This window comes from Lissotriton vulgaris, chromosome 1_2, assembly GCF_964263255.1.
Source record: "Lissotriton vulgaris chromosome 1_2, aLisVul1.2, whole genome shotgun sequence".
In the NCBI taxonomy this organism is placed as follows: Eukaryota; Metazoa; Chordata; class Amphibia; order Caudata; family Salamandridae; genus Lissotriton; species Lissotriton vulgaris.
Genome location: NC_141686.1, coordinates 154,050,235 through 154,071,809, shown reverse-complemented (window position 1 = coordinate 154,071,809; position 21,575 = coordinate 154,050,235).

Sequence of the window (21,575 nt, the reverse complement as noted above, 5' to 3'; positions counted from 1 at the left end):
TCAAATTAAGCACTGATTGCACTCAGCTATTCAAATAAAATACAGATCTGTTCTTTGAAGCCACTATATTGACCTTCTGCGCTATTTTATGACGAGTCAAAACTGCTGCTAGACAAAACTCAGATCTCTCTCTCTCTGGCAGGAACATTAATCACAAGAGTTATCTTGAAATATTTGTGTTTGTTGTCTGAAAGCTGGACACACAAAGAACTCTGCAGCAGGTGCTTTTAAATGTAAGTTATGCTAACCACAGCGCCCCCCCTGAGGTCAGTGCCCGCCCTCCAGGTCAGCGCCCAGTGCAGCGGGACTGATTGCACTGCCCTAACGCTAGCCGTGCCTGGAGGTGAGATAGCTTCAGGTCAGGTGATTCAGGACCTTAAAAATGAGGCAAGAGATTTTAAATAGCATATATTCTGCTGCTGGCAACCAATGCAGCGCCATGTCCACTGCTGACAAATGGTCTATTTCTAAAAGGTCTCAATATGAGCACTTTGGAGCCAAGTCTGATGAAACCAGAGCATTAAAGAAGTCAAAGTGGGAGATGACTCACCCCCAGATGCATCAAGCATCCATTTTGCGATTCCTTATTAGCGAAAAATAAGGATTCGCTAATAAGGAATAGCAAAATGATATGCATGAAGAACTCGCTTAAAAAATAGCGATTCCTTAAAATTCCTTAATTGCGAGTCGCAATTAAGGAATACCTCCCCATTCATTCCTATCGGCCTAGAGGCGCATAGGAATGAATGGGAAGACAATCTCAATTTGCGAATCTCAATTAGAGAATCGCAAATTGAGATTGCAATTTCAAGGGTGCCAGGGTGTCAAAAGGACAAAAAAAACAGCAATGGACCGCACACCGCTAGCCCCTCCTCCAGATCGCCCCTAAGCACTCTGGTATGTGAAGTGCCTGAAGTTCGAAAAATTACTGAAAGTTCGTAAGTGGTTCACCTAAGTAGGTGCAAGTAGATACTTGTTATTCCCCCGATCTCTAGACCCGAGATATGGCCCGGGTTTTGGGATATCTTCCCTCATCAGTAGAGAAAGTCAATAGGGGTGGAAGAGAAGGCCGCCTCGTAACCGTCACGGGCCTTGTTAAGCAGCACGCAGGTGCGTCGTCCAGAAGCTCGTCAGCTTGGGAGGCTCACGGGAGCCCTTATGTAGAAAAAACAGCAATGGACCGCACACCGCTAGCCCCTCCTCCGGGTCGCCCCTAAGCACTCTGGTATGTGAAATGCCTGAAGTTGTTGTTGTGCCTCGGAGCCCGTCATCTCCACCCCTCTCCCGCCTCCCAGCTGCTCCTCCCTCGCTCCGCCCCCCTCCACTATCCACTTATGACAGATGCATTTGCGCGCAGCGTTAATGCACAGCGGACGCACCCCTTGCGCGCCGAAGGTGCGCCAAAGGTAAGCCTGTCTATGCCCGTCCGCACCTGGCCCGCGCCCAGCGCCAGAGCCCCTGGCCCCCGCAAATCCCACTCCACCCGCATAACGTACGACGCCGCAACCCTCTCAGCGCTTAATCCCGGCCGACTCCCAAACTGCAACTAAGCCGCCCCAGGTCAAACCCATGGACCCTTCACCTGCCACTCCTGCAAGTTCGACTGCATCACGATCCACACCAAATCCACAGACTCCACACAGAACTCCAACAGTAACCACCTGAAGTGCATCCTGCACAACACCCGCTCGGTCCACAAACACGCCATTGAACTTTGGAACCTACTTGACACCACATTGCTGGACGTCGCCTTTCTTACCGAAACCTGGATGAACACCTCATCATCGCCCGACATCGCCATAGCCATCCCGGAAGGCTACAAGATCATCCGAAAGGACCGCATCAACCAAACAGGAGGAGGTATCGCCATCGTCCATAAGAACACCATCCGCATCACGACCTGTTCTGAGGATAACCTCGCAGCCGCCGAACACCTTCACTTCCAGATCCACACCGACCCCAAGACCACACTCAGAGGCACCCTCATCTACAGGCCACCAGGACCCCACACACAATTCAGCGAAGACATCACTGACTTCATCAGCCCACACGCCCTCCCCTCCGAGGACTACATTCTATTGGGAGACTTCAACTTCCACCTGCAAAAGAAAAACTACAGCAACACCACCACCCTTCTGGACAACCTGGACAACCTCGGACTCGAACAACTTGTTGATACCCCCACCCACTATGCCGGGCTCACGCTCGACCCAATCTTCACCTCCAGCAAGCACATCTCCTTCAATCACGCCACAGCTCTCCATTGGACGGATCACAGCTGCGTTCACTTCAACAACAAAAAGACCACGACCCACAACCTCCCACAACCAATTCCTCGAAGAAACTGGAACAAAATTTCCACCGACCAGCGCTTCACATCGCTTCACCATAACCCTCCCGCCAAATCATCGGACCCAAACCAAGCAGCCACCAACCTCACACAATGGATCACCCACAGCGCCGACGAACTAGCACCCTTGAAAAACCATCAAATCAAGCAAGGTAGCAAAAAAGCCCCCTGGTTCAACGATGACCTTAAGAAATCCAAGAAGCTCTGTCGCACCCTCGAGAAAGCCTGTAGAAAAAACCCAACCACTGACAACCTGGCCACCTTCAAGAACGCCTCCCGCAAACACCACCAACTGATCCGATCCACCAAGAAATCAGCATTCAAGGATCGACTTGACAACAACGCCCACAACAGCAAGGAATTATTCAACATCTTCAAAGAATTTACCAACCCCACCGCCGGCACAAACGACATCACCCCCTCTCAAGACCTCTGCGACTCCCTAGCCTCATTCTTCCACAACAAAATCGCCGACATACATAACAGCTTTGAAAACCAGTCCGGAGACCAGTCCACTCCACCCACCTCCAAATCAAAACCCCCCTCTAACAACCTTTGCGCCTGGAACCCAATCACCACCAAAGACACCATCCACCTGATGAACTACATCCACTCAGGATCGCCAACCGACCCATGTCCCCACCACATTTTCAACAAAGCAGACTCCATTATCGCACCCCATCTCCGAGACGTCATCAACTGCTCCCTCAACTCCGCCACCTTCCCGGAAAGCTGGAAACATGCCGAACTCAGCGCCCTCCTGAAGAAACCTACAGCAGACCCCTCTGAACTTAAGAACTACTGCCCAATCTCGCTCCTCCCATTCCCTGCCAAAGTCATTGAGAAAGCCGTCATCAGTCAGCTCGCCGCCTTCCTCGAATCCAACAAATCCCTCGACCCCTCACAGTCCGGCTTCCGAGCCAAACACAGCACCGAAACCGCCCTCATCACAGCAACAGATGACATTCGAACACTACTGGACAACGGAGAAACAGTTGCCCTCATCCTACTTGACCTCTCCGCAGCCTTCGACACAGTCTGTCATAGCACCCTCATACAACGCCTCAGCAACGTCGGAATACAAGGAAAAGCATTGGACTGGATCATCTCGTTCCTCCCCGGAAGAAACAAGAGAGTCCGCCTCCCCCCTTTTAGATCAGAGGCCACCAAAGTCATCTGCGGCGTACCACAAGGATCATCACTCAGTCCCACCCTCTTCAACGTATACATGAGTCCCCTCGCATCCATCGCTCGCCAACACAACCTCAACATCATCTCCTACGCAGATGACACCCAGCTGATCCTCTCCCCTCACCAAAGACCCAAACACCGCCAAAGCCAACCTACACGAAGGGATGAAAGAAGTAGCCGAGTGGATGAAGAACAGCCGTTTAAAACTGAACTCGGATAAAACGGAAGTCCTCATCTTAGGATCATCCCCCTCTGCCTGGGACGACTCATGGTGGCCACCGGCCCTGGGAACCGCACCCATACCTACGGACCATGCACGTAAGCTGGGCTTCATCCTGGACTCCTCCCTCTCGATGACCAGACAAGTCAACGCCGTCTCATCTTCATGCTTCAACATCCTACGCATGCTCAAGAAAATTTTCCGTTGGATCCCAACCGAAACAAGAAAGACGGTCACCCACACACTGGTCACAAGCAGACTGGATTACGGAAACACCCTGTACGCCGGAACCACAGCCAAACTACAGAAAAAACTCCAACGCAGCCAAAACGCCTCAGCCAGACTCATACTAGACATCCCCCTCCAAGCTCACATTTCCGATCACCTGAAAGACCTCCACTGGCTCCCCGTCAACAAGAGAATAACGTTCCGTCTCCTCACCCACGCACACAAAGCCCTCTATGATCTAGGACCCGAATGCCTCAACTCGCGCCTGTCCTTTTACACCCCCACCCGCCAACTACGATCGTCCAATCAAGCCCTCGCCGCAATTCCGTGCTTCCATAGATCCACCATGGGAGGAAGATCCTTCTCCTACTTAGCGGCCAAAACCTGGGACTCTCTCCCCACCCACCTCCGCCTTACACAGAACCACCTCTCCTTCAGAAAGCAACTAAAAACTTGGATATTCGATAAGTAAAGTACCCCCCCTCCCTCAAGCGCCTTGAGACCCTCTGGGTGAGTAGTGCGCTATACAAATTCTTGAACTTGAACTTGAACTTGAAGTTCGAAGAATTACTGAAAGTTTGTAAGTGGTTCACCTATGTAGGTGCAAGTAGATACTTGTTATTCCCCCGATCTCTAGACCCGGGACATGGCCCGGGTTTCGGGATATCTTCCCTCATCAGTAGAGAAAGTCAATAGGGGTGGAAGAGAAGGCCGCCTCGTAAAAGTCACAGGACTTGTTGCCCAGCACGCAGGTGCGTCGTCCAGAAGCTCGTCAGCTTGGGAGGCTCACGGCAGCCCTTATGTAAAAAAAACAGCAATGGACCACACACGCTAGCCCCTCCTCCGGGTGGCCCCAAAGCACTCTGGTATGTGAAGTGCCTGAAGTTCGAAGAATTACTGAAAGTTCGTAAGTGGTTCACTTATGTAGGTGCAAGTAGAAACTTGTTATTCCCCCAATCTCTAGACCCGGGACATGGCCCGGGTTCCGGGATATCTTCCCTCATCAGTAGAGAAAGTCAATAGGGGTGGAAGTGAAGGCCGCCTCGTAGCTGTCACGGGCCTTTTGCACAGCACGCAGGTGCGTCGTCCAGGAGCTAGTCAGCTTGGGAGGCTCACGGGAGCCCTTATGTAGAAAAAACAGCAATGGACCACACACCACTAGCCCCTCCTCCGGGTCGCCCCTAAGCACTCTGGTATGTGAAGTGCCTGAAGTTCGAAGAATTACTGAAAGTTCGTAAGTGGTTCACCTATGTAGGTGCAAGTAGATACTTGTTATTCCCCCAATCTCTAGACCCGGGACATGGCCCGGGTTTCGGGATATCTTCCCTCATCAGTAGAGAAAGTCAATAGGGGTGGAAGAGAAGACCGCCTCGTAACCGTCACGGGCCTTTTTGCCCAGCACGCAGGTGCGTCGTCCAGAAGCTAGTCAGCCTGGGAGGCTCACGGGAGGCCTTATGTAGAAAAAACAGCAATGGACCGCACACCACTAGCCCCTCCTCCGGGTCGCCCCTAAGCACTCTGGTATGTGAAGTGCCTGAAGATCGAAGAATTACCGAAAGTTCGTAAGTGGTTCACCTATGTAGGTGCAAGTAGATACTTGTTATTCCCCCGATCTCTAGACCCGGGACATGGCCCGGGTTTCGGGATATCTTCCCTCATCAGTAGAGAAAGTCAATAGGGGTGGAAGAGAAGGCCGCCTCGTAACCTTCACGGGCCTTGTTGCCGAGCACTCAGGTGCGTCGTCCAGAAGCTCGTCAGCTTGGGAGGCTCACGGGAGCCCTTATGTAGAAAAAACAGCAATGAACCGCACACCGCTAGCCCCTCCTCCGGGTCTCCCCTAAGCACTCTGGTATGTGAAGTGCCTGAAGTTCGAATAATTACTGAAAGTTCGTAAGTGGTTCACCTATGTAGGTGCAAGTAGATACGTGTTATTCCCCCGATCTCTAGACCCGGGACATGGCCCGGGTTTCGGGATATCTTCCCTCATCAGTAGAGAAAGTCAATAGGGGTGGAAGAGAAGGCCGCCTTGTAACCGTCACAGGACTTGTTGCCCAGCACGCAGGTGCGTCGTCCAGAAGCTCGTCAGCTTGGGAGGCTCACAGGAGCCCTTATGTAGAATAAACAGCAATGCACCGCACACCGCTAGCCCCTCCTCCGGGTCGCCCGTAAGCACTCTGGTATGTGAAGTGCCTGAAGTTCGAAGAATTACTGAAAGTTCGTAAGTGGTTCACCTATGTAGGTGCAAGTAGATACTTGTTATTCCCCCGATCTCTAGACCCGGGACAAGGCCCGGGTTTCGGGATATCTTCCCTCATCAGTAGAGAAAGTCAATAGGGGTGGAAGAGAAGACCGCCTCGTAACCGTCACGGGCCTTTTTGCCCAGCACGCAGGTGCGTCGTCCAGAAGCTAGTCAGCCTGGGAGGCTCACGGGAGGCCTTATGTAGAAAAAACAGCAATGGACCGCACACCACTAGCCCCTCCTCCGGGTCGCCCCTAAGCACTCTGGTATGTGAAGTGCCTGAAGATCAAAGAATTACCGAAAGTTCGTAAGTGGTTCACCTATGTAGGTGCAAGTAGATACTTGTTATTCCCCCGATCTCTAGACCCGGGACATGGCCCGGGTTTCGGGATATCTTCCCTCATCAGTAGAGAAAGTCAATAGGGGTGGAAGAGAAGGCCGCCTCGTAACCTTCACGGGCCTTGTTGCCGAGCACTCAGGTGCGTCGTCCAGAAGCTCGTCAGCTTGGGAGGCTCACGGGAGCCCTTATGTAGAAAAAACAGCAATGAACCGCACACCGCTAGCCCCTCCTCCGGGTCTCCCCTAAGCACTCTGGTATGTGAAGTGCCTGAAGTTCGAATAATTACTGAAAGTTCGTAAGTGGTTCACCTATGTAGGTGCAAGTAGATACGTGTTATTCCCCCGATCTCTAGACCCGGGACATGGCCCGGGTTTCGGGATATCTTCCCTCATCAGTAGAGAAAGTCAATAGGGGTGGAAGAGAAGGCCGCCTTGTAACCGTCACAGGACTTGTTGCCCAGCACGCAGGTGCGTCGTCCAGAAGCTCGTCAGCTTGGGAGGCTCACAGGAGCCCTTATGTAGAATAAACAGCAATGCACCGCACACCGCTAGCCCCTCCTCCGGGTCGCCCGTAAGCACTCTGGTATGTGAAGTGCCTGAAGTTCGAAGAATTACTGAAAGTTCGTAAGTGGTTCACCTATGTAGGTGCAAGTAGATACTTGTTATTCTCCCGATCTCTAGACCCGGGACAAGGCCCGGGTTTCGGGATATCTTCCCTCATCAGTAGAGAAAGTCAATAGGGGTGGAAAGAAGTCTACCTCGTAACCGTCACAGGCCTTGTTGCCCAGCACGCAGGTGCGTCGTCCAGAAGCTAGTCAGCCTGGGAGGCTCACGGGAGGCCTTATGTAGAAAAAACAGCAATGGACCACACACCACTAGCCCCTCCTCCGGGTCGCCCCTAAGCACTCTGGTATGTGAAGTGCCTGAAGTTCGAAGAATTACTGAAAGTTCGTAAGTGGTTCACCTATGTAGGTGCAAGTAGATACTTGTTATTCCCCCGATCTCTAGACCCGGGACAAGGCCCGGGTTTCGGGATATCTTCCCTCATCAGTAGAGAAAGTCAATAGGGGTGGAAGAGAAGACCGCCTCGTAACCGTCACGGGCCTTTTTGCCCAGCACGCAGGTGCGTCGTCCAGAAGCTAGTCAGCCTGGGAGGCTCACGGGAGGCCTTATGTAGAAAAAACAGCAATGGACCGCACACCACTAGCCCCTCCTCCGGGTCGCCCCTAAGCACTCTGGTATGTGAAGTGCCTGAAGATCAAAGAATTACCGAAAGTTCGTAAGTGGTTCACCTATGTAGGTGCAAGTAGATACTTGTTATTCCCCCGATCTCTAGACCCGGGACATGGCCCGGGTTTCGGGATATCTTCCCTCATCAGTAGAGAAAGTCAATAGGGGTGGAAGAGAAGGCCGCCTCGTAACCTTCACGGGCCTTGTTGCCGAGCACTCAGGTGCGTCGTCCAGAAGCTCGTCAGCTTGGGAGGCTCACGGGAGCCCTTATGTAGAAAAAACAGCAATGAACCGCACACCGCTAGCCCCTCCTCCGGGTCTCCCCTAAGCACTCTGGTATGTGAAGTGCCTGAAGTTCGAATAATTACTGAAAGTTCGTAAGTGGTTCACCTATGTAGGTGCAAGTAGATACGTGTTATTCCCCCGATCTCTAGACCCGGGACATGGCCCGGGTTTCGGGATATCTTCCCTCATCAGTAGAGAAAGTCAATAGGGGTGGAAGAGAAGGCCGCCTTGTAACCGTCACAGGACTTGTTGCCCAGCACGCAGGTGCGTCGTCCAGAAGCTCGTCAGCTTGGGAGGCTCACAGGAGCCCTTATGTAGAATAAACAGCAATGCACCGCACACCGCTAGCCCCTCCTCCGGGTCGCCCGTAAGCACTCTGGTATGTGAAGTGCCTGAAGTTCGAAGAATTACTGAAAGTTCGTAAGTGGTTCACCTATGTAGGTGCAAGTAGATACTTGTTATTCTCCCGATCTCTAGACCCGGGACAAGGCCCGGGTTTCGGGATATCTTCCCTCATCAGTTGAGAAAGTCAATAGGGGTGGAAGAGAAGACCGCCTCGTAACCGTCACGGGCCTTTTTGCCCAGCACGCAGGTGCGTCGTCCAGAAGCTAGTCAGCCTGGGAGGCTCACGGGAGGCCTTATGTAGAAAAAACAGCAATGGACCGCACACCACTAGCCCCTCCTCCGGGTCGCCCCTAAGCACTCTGGTATGTGAAGTGCCTGAAGATCGAAGAATTACCGAAAGTTCGTAAGTGGTTCACCTATGTAGGTGCAAGTAGATACTTGTTATTCCCCCGATCTCTAGACCCGGGACATGGCCCGGGTTTCGGGATATCTTCCCTCATCAGTAGAGAAAGTCAATAGGGGTGGAAGAGAAGGCCGCCTCGTAACCTTCACGGGCCTTGTTGCCGAGCACTCAGGTGCGTCGTCCAGAAGCTCGTCAGCTTGGGAGGCTCACGGGAGCCCTTATGTAGAAAAAACAGCAATGAACCGCACACCGCTAGCCCCTCCTCCGGGTCTCCCCTAAGCACTCTGGTATGTGAAGTGCCTGAAGTTCGAATAATTACTGAAAGTTCGTAAGTGGTTCACCTATGTAGGTGCAAGTAGATACGTGTTATTCCCCCGATCTCTAGACCCGGGACATGGCCCGGGTTTCGGGATATCTTCCCTCATCAGTAGAGAAAGTCAATAGGGGTGGAAGAGAAGGCCGCCTTGTAACCGTCACAGGACTTGTTGCCCAGCACGCAGGTGCGTCGTCCAGAAGCTCGTCAGCTTGGGAGGCTCACAGGAGCCCTTATGTAGAATAAACAGCAATGCACCGCACACCGCTAGCCCCTCCTCCGGGTCGCCCGTAAGCACTCTGGTATGTGAAGTGCCTGAAGTTCGAAGAATTACTGAAAGTTCGTAAGTGGTTCACCTATGTAGGTGCAAGTAGATACTTGTTATTCTCCCGATCTCTAGACCCGGGACAAGGCCCGGGTTTCGGGATATCTTCCCTCATCAGTAGAGAAAGTCAATAGGGGTGGAAAGAAGTCTACCTCGTAACCGTCACAGGCCTTGTTGCCCAGCACGCAGGTGCGTCGTCCAGAAGCTCGTCAGCTTGGAAGGCTCACTGGAGCCCTTATGTAGAAAAAACAGCAATGGACCGCACATCGCTAGCCCCTCCTCCGGGTCGCCCCTAAGCACTCTGGTATGTGAAGTGCCTGAAGTTTTCGAAGAATTACTGAAAGTTCGTCAGTGGTTCACCTATGTAGGTGCAAGTAGATACTTGTTATTCCCCCGATCTCTAGACCCTGGACATGGCCCGGGTTCGGGATATCTTCCCTTATCAGTAGAGAAAGTCAATAGGGGTGGAAGAGAAGGCCGCCTCGTAACCGTCACAGGCCTTGTTGCCCAGCACGCAGGTGCGTCGTCCAGAAGCTCGTCAGCTTGGGAGGCTCACGGGAGCCCTTATGTAGAAAAAACAGCAATGGACCGCACACCGCTAGCCCCTCCTCCGGGTCGCCCCTAAGCACTCTGGTATGTGAAGTGCCTGAAGTTCGAAGAATTACTGAAAGTTCGTAAGTGGTTCACCTATGTAGGTGCAAGTAGATACTTGTTATTCCCCCGATCTCTAGACCCGGGACATGGCCCGCGTTTTGGGATATCTTCCCTCATCAGTAGAGAAAGTCAATAGGGGTGGAAAGAAGTCTACCTCATAACCGTCACGGGCCTTGTTGACCAGCACGCAGGTGCGTCGTCCAGAAGCTCGTCAGCTTGGAAGGCTCACGGGAGCCGTTATGTAGAAAAAACAGCAATGGACCGCACACCGCTAGCCCCTCCTCCGGGTCGCCCCTAAGCACTCTGGTATGTGAAGTGCCTGAAGTTTTCGAAGAATTACTGAAAGTTCGTAAGTGGTTCACCTATGTAGGTGCAAGTAGATACTTGTTATTCCCCGATCTCTAGACCCGGGACATGGCCCTGGTTCGGGATATCTTCCCTAATCAGTAGAGAAAGTCAATTGGGGTGGAAGAGAAGGCCGCCTCGTAGCCGTCACGGGCCTTGTTGCCCAGCACGCAAGTGCGTCGTCCGGAAGCTCGTCAGCTTGGGAGGCTCACGGGAGCCCTTATGTAGAAAAAACAGCAATGGACCGCACACCGCTAGCCCCTCCTTCGGGTCGCCCCTAAGCACTCTGGTATGTGAAGTGCCTGAAGTTTGAAGAATTACTGAAAGTTCGTAAGTGGTTCACCTATGTACGTGCAAGTAGATACTTGTTATTCCCCCGATCTCTAGACCCGGGACATGGCCCGGGTTTCGGGATATCTCCCCTCATCAGTAGAGAAAGTCAATAGGGGTGGAAGAGAAGGCCGCCTCTTAACCGTCACGGGCCTTGTTGCCCAGCACGCAGGTGCGTCGTCCAGAAGCTCGTCAGCTTGGGAGGCTCACGGGAGCCCTTATGTAGAAAAAACAGCAATGGACCGCACACCGCTAGCCCCTCCTCCGGGTCGCCCCTAAGCACTCTGGTATGTGAAGTGCCTGAAGTTTGAAGAATTACTGAAAGTTCGTAAGTGGTTCACCTATGTAGGTGCAAGTAGATACGTGTTATTCCCCCGATCTCTAGACCCGGGACATGGCCCGGGTTTCGGGATATCTTCCCTCATCAGTAGAGAAAGTCAATAGGGGTGGAAGAGAAGGCCGCCTTGTAACCGTCACAGGACTTGTTGCCCAGCACGCAGGTGCGTCGTCCAGAAGCTCGTCAGCTTGGGAGGCTCACAGGAGCCCTTATGTAGAATAAACAGCAATGCACCGCACACCGCTAGCCCCTCCTCCGGGTCGCCCGTAAGCACTCTGGTATGTGAAGTGCCTGAAGTTCGAAGAATTACTGAAAGTTCGTAAGTGGTTCACCTATGTAGGTGCAAGTAGATACTTGTTATTCCCCCGATCTCTAGACCCGGGACAAGGCCCGGGTTTCGGGATATCTTCCCTCATCAGTAGAGAAAGTCAATAGGGGTGGAAAGAAGTCTACCTCGTAACCGTCACAGGCCTTGTTGCCCAGCACGCAGGTGCGTCGTCCAGAAGCTCGTCAGCTTGGAAGGCTCACTGGAGCCCTTATGTAGAAAAAACAGCAATGGACCGCACATCGCTAGCCCCTCCTCCGGGTCGCCCCTAAGCACTCTGGTATGTGAAGTGCCTGAAGTTTTCGAAGAATTACTGAAAGTTCGTCAGTGGTTCACCTATGTAGGTGCAAGTAGATACTTGTTATTCCCCCGATCTCTAGACCCTGGACATGGCCCGGGTTCGGGATATCTTCCCTTATCAGTAGAGAAAGTCAATAGGGGTGGAAGAGAAGGCCGCCTCGTAACCGTCACAGGCCTTGTTGCCCAGCACGCAGGTGCGTCGTCCAGAAGCTCGTCAGCTTGGGAGGCTCACGGGAGCCCTTATGTAGAAAAAACAGCAATGGACCGCACACCGCTAGCCCCTCCTCCGGGTCGCCCCTAAGCACTCTGGTATTTGAAGTGCCTGAAGTTCGAAGAATTACTGAAAGTTCGTAAGTGGTTCACCTATGTAGGTGCAAGTAGATACTTGTTATTCCCCCGATCTCTAGACCCGGGACAAGGCCCGGGTTTCGGGATATCTTCCCTCATCAGTAGAGAAAGTCAATAGGGGTGGAAAGAAGTCTACCTCGTAACCGTCACAGGCCTTGTTGCCCAGCACGCAGGTGCGTCGTCCAGAAGCTCGTCAGCTTGGAAGGCTCACTGGAGCCCTTATGTAGAAAAAACAGCAATGGACCGCACATCGCTAGCCCCTCCTCCGGGTCGCCCCTAAGCACTCTGGTATGTGAAGTGCCTGAAGTTTTCGAAGAATTACTGAAAGTTCGTCAGTGGTTCACCTATGTAGGTGCAAGTAGATACTTGTTATTCCCCCGATCTCTAGACCCTGGACATGGCCCGGGTTCGGGATATCTTCCCTTATCAGTAGAGAAAGTCAATAGGGGTGGAAGAGAAGGCCGCCTCGTAACCGTCACAGGCCTTGTTGCCCAGCACGCAGGTGCGTCGTCCAGAAGCTCCTCAGCTTGGGAGGCTCACGGGAGCCCTTATGTAGAAAAAACAGCAATGGACCGCACACCGCTAGCCCCTCCTCCGGGTCGCCCCTAAGCACTCTGGTATGTGAAGTGCCTGAAGTTCGAAGAATTACTGAAAGTTCGTAAGTGGTTCACCTATGTAGGTGCAAGTAGATACTTGTTATTCCCCCGATCTCTAGACCCGGGACATGGCCCGCGTTTTGGGATATCTTCCCTCATCAGTAGAGAAAGTCAATAGGGGTGGAAAGAAGTCTACCTCATAACCGTCACGGGCCTTGTTGACCAGCACGCAGGTGCGTCGTCCAGAAGCTCGTCAGCTTGGAAGGCTCACGGGAGCCGTTATGTAGAAAAAACAGCAATGGACCGCACACCGCTAGCCCCTCCTCCGGGTCGCCCCTAAGCACTCTGGTATGTGAAGTGCCTGAAGTTTTCGAAGAATTACTGAAAGTTCGTAAGTGGTTCACCTATGTAGGTGCAAGTAGATACTTGTTATTCCCCGATCTCTAGACCCGGGACATGGCCCTGGTTCGGGATATCTTCCCTAATCAGTAGAGAAAGTCAATTGGGGTGGAAGAGAAGGCCGCCTCGTAGCCGTCACGGGCCTTGTTGCCCAGCACGCAAGTGCGTCGTCCGGAAGCTCGTCAGCTTGGGAGGCTCACGGGAGCCCTTATGTAGAAAAAACAGCAATGGACCGCACACCGCTAGCCCCTCCTTCGGGTCGCCCCTAAGCACTCTGGTATGTGAAGTGCCTGAAGTTTGAAGAATTACTGAAAGTTCGTAAGTGGTTCACCTATGTACGTGCAAGTAGATACTTGTTATTCCCCCGATCTCTAGACCCGGGACATGGCCCGGGTTTCGGGATATCTCCCCTCATCAGTAGAGAAAGTCAATAGGGGTGGAAGAGAAGGCCGCCTCTTAACCGTCACGGGCCTTGTTGCCCAGCACGCAGGTGCGTCGTCCAGAAGCTCGTCAGCTTGGGAGGCTCACGGGAGCCCTTATGTAGAAAAAACAGCAATGGACCGCACACCGCTAGCCCCTCCTCCGGGTCGCCCCTAAGCACTCTGGTATGTGAAGTGCCTGAAGTTTGAAGAATTACTGAAAGTTCGTAAGTGGTTCACCTATGTAGGTGCAAGTAGATACTGAAATCTGCATATGGGTACATCTTGCACACACACATGCCCTAAGGGCATGTTTGTGTGTAAAATGGAACTTTGCAAAGTGCACTTTAGTGCATTTTTCAAAGTTTTTGCAACTTACCATGAAGTTCAATTTCATGGTAATTTGCTCCCCCTAGTAGCGAAATCGCTAATTTTTTAACTTTAATGCATTGCATTTAAGGAATCTCAATTTGAGATTCCTTAAATGCAATAGCAATTTAAGTAATCGCAATTTTGCAATTTCTTTAATTGCAATTTTTGCATCCCAAATGCAAAAATACCGGTCGCAAAGGGGCAGATTCTAGGAATCGGCCCCTTTGCGAGCGATTTTTTGCTTGATGCATCTATGCCTCAATCTCAATGTTTTCTGGGATGCAAGGGGAGATAAGGGAGTTCCACCAGGCTGAGGGGTATTCAATCATATTTATGCGGCGTGTAAGACGCACCTAAGAGGTGCCATTGTGGAGTCTGAGAGACTATGGAGTATGGCATTACCATCATGTAGATGTAGGAGTACAAGAGCTTAAAGAGCAGTTTTGAATTCGCTTTTTAGAAGAGCTAACTGGTACCCAGGGCGAATCCAAGTGATTTGCCATTTTATGAGAGTCAGGGTTTGAAGCTATCCAGGTTCATGTAATTGAGGCAGGTTTCTACAATATCTTGTTTCTCATTCTTTCTGTTTATATTTTGTATTTTCCTTTCCTTTCATTCTTTCTTTTTTCTGTTTCACTTTTTCTTTTATCTTTTTTTACTTCATCTACCCCCTTCTTTGCTTTGTCTTTGCTACTCCATAGTGTTGTAAGCAAACCTCAGCTAGGCCTACTTAGTGCAAGGGGTTCGCCCTTCTCTGCATGGAGTCCTCAGACCATAGGAAGAAGTTGGCAATGAAACTGGAATATACAAAAGCAAAGTTTATTAAACCTTTAAAGGTGTTACTACACTCCACACAACACCCTTCAGTATTGTATCGAGTAGCACACCGAGCTAAAGCACATGGCCCCTTTTATACACAATGAGGGGGCTCAAAAAAGGCGGTACAGAAGACAAGAGCAGTTTCATGACCATACAAGGACATATTGGAAGGCACAATCGATAGATGGGCGGAGTTAACAGTCTTCAGAAACTAGTAAACACATTCCTATCTGGAACTAATTAGTAACGGTCATAGACCCTACTGCGCATGTCTGGACATGCTGGAAGCGGGGAATGCTAAATATAGTCTGTTGCCGGGCAGACTTCAGGCGCAGTTAACAAAGAGGTAGGACAAAGCACATGACGAGCACATGGCGATGTACGGCATACAAAATGGCTGTTGCAAATACAAAATGGAGTCGGTACATCTGTTACGATAATGGTCAAACACAGCATGTCTTCTGCTAATGCTTAACCTAATCGTTGTTGATTTACAACAATAGTTTATGTAATCTAATGATTTTTATCTTTATTTTTGTGTCTTCCTCTGTTCTCTTCCCCTATTTATATAACTTAGTTTGCCCTTCATTTTATTTGTCCTATTAAGAGTATTTCGGGTGCAATGATCCACAAAGCACTAAAACAGATTAAAAACTATATAAAAGGGTCCATTTGTTTTAAAACAGTAAATACCAAGCGTCACATTAAATACCTGCACCGCAGTCATAAAACACATGATAAATAACAGAAGAACCCAAGCAAATTAAGACCAATTCAGCATAACTAATAAAAAGTGGAGTTAAAACATCACTGCTTTGCAGCTTTGACATTACGAGTAAGCAGGCAGAATGCAAAAATTACATTATTCCAACAACAATCACCTCTATGGTGCCAGAGAGTAAAGTGCATAGGGCAGGCGCATAACAGGGAAAACCCAGGAGTTTGCACACAGGCTTTAGCCATAGTTAGCGCGGTCTAGCAAATATGGGGCAAAAGAAGACAAGATTACAAGAGGGGCACTTGCCAGAGCTACAGTACTCCGCGCCCCACTTCATACAGAAACTGTTCACCAGCAGGATCCCCATACCTACATTTTAGAAAGAGCTGCAATGGGGAGGGTCCTGGAAGAGTGTCAAACAACGATTCATAAGCAGGTGTAAGTTTAAAGTCTAAGAAGAGTTTAGTTAGGCTTCCTGTTTTGACACATTTCATTTCTCTGTACCACAAGAGCTCCTTTAAGTGTTCTCTAACCATGGAGCAGAGTACTTGCTTTACAGAATCCGGGGTATCCCACAATGAAGGTGGGCCTATGTCATACCATGTAAATTTGTTATAGACAAATCGAGCGATCTTCACTCACCCTGGGAATTCTAAAAGTGCCTTAATTGAGACTATAGGATTCCAGGTCGCCTGTTGACCAGAGTCCATGCCAGTATATAATTGGGAGTAACATAATGTATTGATTGATCAGAAGGAGACCTAGGGCCCGATTCACACAACTAACTTAAGACAAAATCCTAATCTTACTACTTTTGGTATTCACAGAAGTTAGGATTTTGTCTTAAGACAGACTTAAGACAGACTTAAGTTAGGATTCTGTCTTAAGTCTGTCTTAAGTCTGCCTTAAGTCTGCCTTAAGACAAAATCCTAACGTCTGTGAATACCAAAAGTAGTAAGTTTAGGATTTTGTCCTAAGTTAGTACTGTGAATCAGCCCCCTAAATATAGTAGTTGGGGGAAGGAGAGGGCTCTCAACTGGAGATTAAGAATGCTCCTCACAAACCCAATTTCATTTTTGCAGAGGTCATCAGCCCTGACGTGTCCCCATTGTTCGACACCATACATTACTTAGCTCTTCGCTTTGAGATTATATATCTCCAACACTGGCTCTTAGGAACATGCATGGGCCTTCTTACACAAGATTCTGGTTGGAGCTTCAGTGAGCACTTCTTAATATGCTTGGTCCAAATCATTTTATTAGTTAAACAGATCCTCAAATACACAGACTCCTACACTTGTTCAAGGGGGACTCCCTGCACCATAATATTTGCCCTACCAGATTTGTAAGGATTAAATGCCATGAATTTTGTTTTGTTAATATTAAGATCAAGCCTCCGATTGATGTAGAAAATTTAAAAGCGATCAAGAATTGCTTGCATGGCACGCAGAGTTTTGGAGATTAAATGCGTGTCATCTGCAAAGAGGAGCTTTGTGAGTTTGTGAGGGTCTAATTTGATGCATCACTTCCAGAGAAGGCAAGTGCTTGGACTAAGTCAACATGTAACCCTGTCGAACACCAGTTTTAATATTAAAAGGGTCTATGATCTCACCATTATTACCATATCTGACTCTTGCTGTGTTGTGCACATTCAGGCAAACGAGGATGGACAAGATATTAGCAGGGACACCAACTTTTGCAAAACCTCCCACAGCTTGGGCCTTGGAATGGAATAAAATGCAGTTCTCAAGTCAACAAAGATCACATATAATTGGCCCTTGTCAAGCGTTACAGTTTTGTAATAAAGGGAACAGAAACTGAGGATTTGGTCCACCATACTGACCTTTTTCCTAAATCCCACCTGCATCACAGAAAGGATGGACTTGGCCTCGACCCAATCCAGCAGGTGCCCTAGGATAAGGCGAGAGAAACATTTCTGGGACGTGTCAATAAAGCTGATGGGCATATATATCCCTGGGTCATATTTACAGCCTTACTTTTTAAATTGGGACAATTTCAGCCTTCTGCCAGGAACTAGGGAATGGGCCTCCTTTAGAATTGAACAGAAAAGCAGGTAGAAATAGGTAACCCGGATCAGTGGTTCTGATCTAAAGAGGTCCCTGGAGATGGAGTCAGGGCATGGCGCTTTGTTCATCGGAAATGCCATGAGCGCCTCCAGTACATTTTTTGCGCTGACGAGTCAATGGGGTGCCTTCACCTGCGAAAGACGAAGGATCACTTGCTGCCACCCTTCACCTCATAGTCGGGCTTGGCTGCATAAATGTTTTGTAAATGGTTCACCCAAGCCTGGGGTTGAAGGTCATAATCAACACCTGTGACTGCATTGCATTTGCCATGGCTCACAATCCTCCGGAATGATTTAGAACCCCCAATATGGCAGCTCCTACTTCTCTCGTTCCCAGTGTAATTTGGCCTGTATTGGACCCTTTTTGTAATCCTTTCTGGCTCAAGCAATATCTTGCCTAATACCAGATTTTAGACTCTGGATCAGGACATGTCTTAATTTTCTGCAACTTCTATTAAACCATGTCCGGCGGATGTGCAGGCCAGGGCCCTTACGGACCGCTTTGCTAAGTGAGGCTTTAAGGGTAATAAAAAGATGTTCATGGGACTTAACAATATCACCAGGGTCCGTGATTTCTGTCCCGCATGTGGCAGTGCCTACAATGGTGTCTGCCACATGGTCACAAATCTGGGTAGGCACGGTTGAATCCTTACAGACATTCTCCCATTTTAGGGCCCGCTTACTATTCGCGGGTGTTGGTACTTCCACGGGGTTCAAATTCCCACTCTGATGGGCGCCGTTCCCAAGCCCTCTAAGAGACAGATGAAGAGCGTTGCGGTCACTATCATGGCACTCTATAACCACCATATTCACAAGAGATGACCATAAGGAATGTCTGACTAAATATCGAAGTCATAATTATCGATATACAAAAATATCGGAACCAAAATATCGATGCCAAAAATATCGGAATCCTATCCCTAACAAGGTAAGTACAAATATATCGGAAAAAAATATAGAATGACAAAAATATCATTTTTTGTAAAATATCGTTTTTTTAATATAAAATAATTATGTAATATTAACAAAAATATAATTATAAATGTAATAAACATATTTAAAAATGTACTATAATAGTTAAAATTAATATATAATTTAATACAAATTAATAATAATAAATATATAATACATAATAATGTTTTCATTAATAATAACTCTAAATTAATTATTTTCATAACTTATAAAGAAATAATAATATAATAAATTACTAATACATTTATATACATTAAGTAATCATATAAATAACAATGAATAACAACATAAAAGTAATACAAAACAAAAATACATTTTAGATAGCGTATGAGTAAAAATTACTATTCCCACTCCAGAGAGTGCGACAGTAGGGAAAGTGTTGGATAGCGTAGGGGTAACAATTACTATTCCCACTCCAGAGAGTGCAACAGTAGGGAAAATGTTGGATAGCGTAGGGGTAACAATTACTATTCCAACTCCAGAGAGTGCAACAGTAGGGAAAGTGTTGGATAGCGTAGGGGTAAAAATTACTATTCCCACTCCAGTGAGTGCAACAGTAGGGAAAGTGTTGGATAGCGTAGGGGTAACAATTACTATTCCAACTCCAGAGAGTGCGACAGTAGGGAAAGTGTTGGATAGCGTAGGGGTAACAATTACTATTCCCACTCCAGAGAGTGCAACAGTAGGGAAAGTGTTGGATAGCGTAGGGGTAACAATTACTATTCCCACTCCAGAGAGTACAACAGTAGGGAAAGTGTTGGATAGCGTAGGGTTAAAAATTACTATTCCAACTCCAGAGAGTGCAACAGTAGGGAAACTGTTGGATAGCGTAGGGGTAACAATTACTATTCCCACTCCAGAGAATGCAACGGTAGGAAAAGTGTTGGGTAGCGTAGGGCTAAAAATTACTATTCCAACTCCAGAGAGTGCAACAGTAGGGAAAGTGTTGGATAGCGTAGGGGTAAAAATTACTATTTCCACTCCAGAGAGTGCAACAGTAGGGAAAGTGTTGGATAGCGTAGGGGTAACAATTACTATTCCCACTCCAGAGAGTGCAACAGTAGGGAAAGTGTTGGATAGCGTAGGGGTAACAATTACTATTCCCACTCCAGAGAGTGCAACAGTAGGGAAAGTGTTGGATAGCGTAGGGGTAACAATTACTATTCCCACTCCAGAGAGTGCAACAGTAGGGAAACTGTTGGATAGCGTAGGGATCAAAATTACTATTCCCACTCCATAGAGTGCAGCAGTAGGGAAAGTGTTGGATAGCATAGGGGTAACAATTACTATTCCAACTCCAGAGAGTGCAACAGTAGGGATAGTGTTGGATAGCGTAGGGGTAAAAATTACTATTCCCACTCCTGAGAGTGCAACAGTAGGGAAAGTGTTGGATAGCGTAGGGGTAACAATTACTATTCCCACTCCAGAGAGTGCAACAGTAGGGAAAGTGTTGGATAGCGTAGGGGTAACAATTACTATTCCCACTCCAGAGAGTGCAACAGTAGGGAAAGTGTTGGATAGCGTAGGGGTAAAAATTACTATTCCCACTCCAGAGAGTGCAACAGTAGGGAAAGTGTTGGATAGCGTAGGGGTAACAATTACTATTCCAACTCCAGAGAATGCAACAGTACACCCATAATCCGCTACAGAAAATATTTATCAATCATTCAATTAATTAAAATTATATTAAAAATTCTCAATTAATTAATAAATAAATACTACTAATTATTAATTATTTGAACATAATTAATTTACTTCCCACACTATTCCCCTATAAAACCATAACCCACAACAGAACATATTTATCAATTAATCAATTAATTAAAAATATTTAAAAATTATTCTCAATTAATTAATTATTAATTCCTACTAATTAATAATTAATTTCACATAATTAAATTACTTCCCACCCTATTCCCCTATAAACCCATAACCCACTAGAGAACATATTTATCAATTAATCAATTAATTACAATTAATCAAAAATAATTCTCAATTAATTAATTAATAATTCCTACTAATTAATAATTAATTTAACATAATTAAATTACTTCCCACCCTATTCCCCTATAAACCCATAACCCGCTACAGAACATATTTATCAATTAATCAATTAATTTAAATTAATTTAAATTTATTCTCAATTAATTAATTAATAATTATTACTAATTAATAATTAATTTAACATAATTAAATTACTTCCCACCCTATTCCCCTATAAACCCATAACCCACTACAGAACATATGTATCAATTAATCAATTAATTAAAATTTATTGAAAATTATTCTCAATTAATATATTAATAATTCCTACTAATTAATAATTAATTTAACATAATTAAATTACTTCCCACCCTATTCCCCTATAAACCCATAACCCACTACAGAACATCTGTATCAATTAATCAATTAATTAAAATTAATTAAACATTATTCTCAATTAATTAATTAATAATTCCTACTAATTAATAATTAATTTAACATAATTAAATTACTTCCCACCCTATTCCCTTATAAACCCACAACCCGCTACAGTACTAAAACACCTTTAATTAAATTACATTAAAAATACATGATAAAACATAATAAATACTATATAATGTACACTAAATTTATTTAAAAATCGATATTAGTAACATCGAAATTATTTACTTCGATATTACTGACATCGATATTTGAAACTAGAATATTACTAATATCGATATTAAAAGTGTCGATATATCTTACATTCTATATTATGTCCCTTCGATATTTAAACTTCGATATAATTGTATATCGAAATTTAAAACTCGATATTTTGTCTGTGTACCGACCATAAGGTAGTAACAGGAATATGTAGTCAACGTGACCCTTTTGTAGTGTACATTTAAAAGTGTAGGCACCACAGCGGGGAAGGAGACCTGCCATTGCAAGCCCTGAGGCCAAGGCGGAGGGATAAACTCAACAGCTGGTCCATGACCACAAAGCATCTTGTAAGATTGTCCAGAGCCAGCTGAGGGGCTCCCCAAACTGCCTCCTCCTCCTCTGTTAATTTAAAGGATTAGTTAGGGCCATACGGTTGACAAATAACAAAGTGCCAGCACCGATT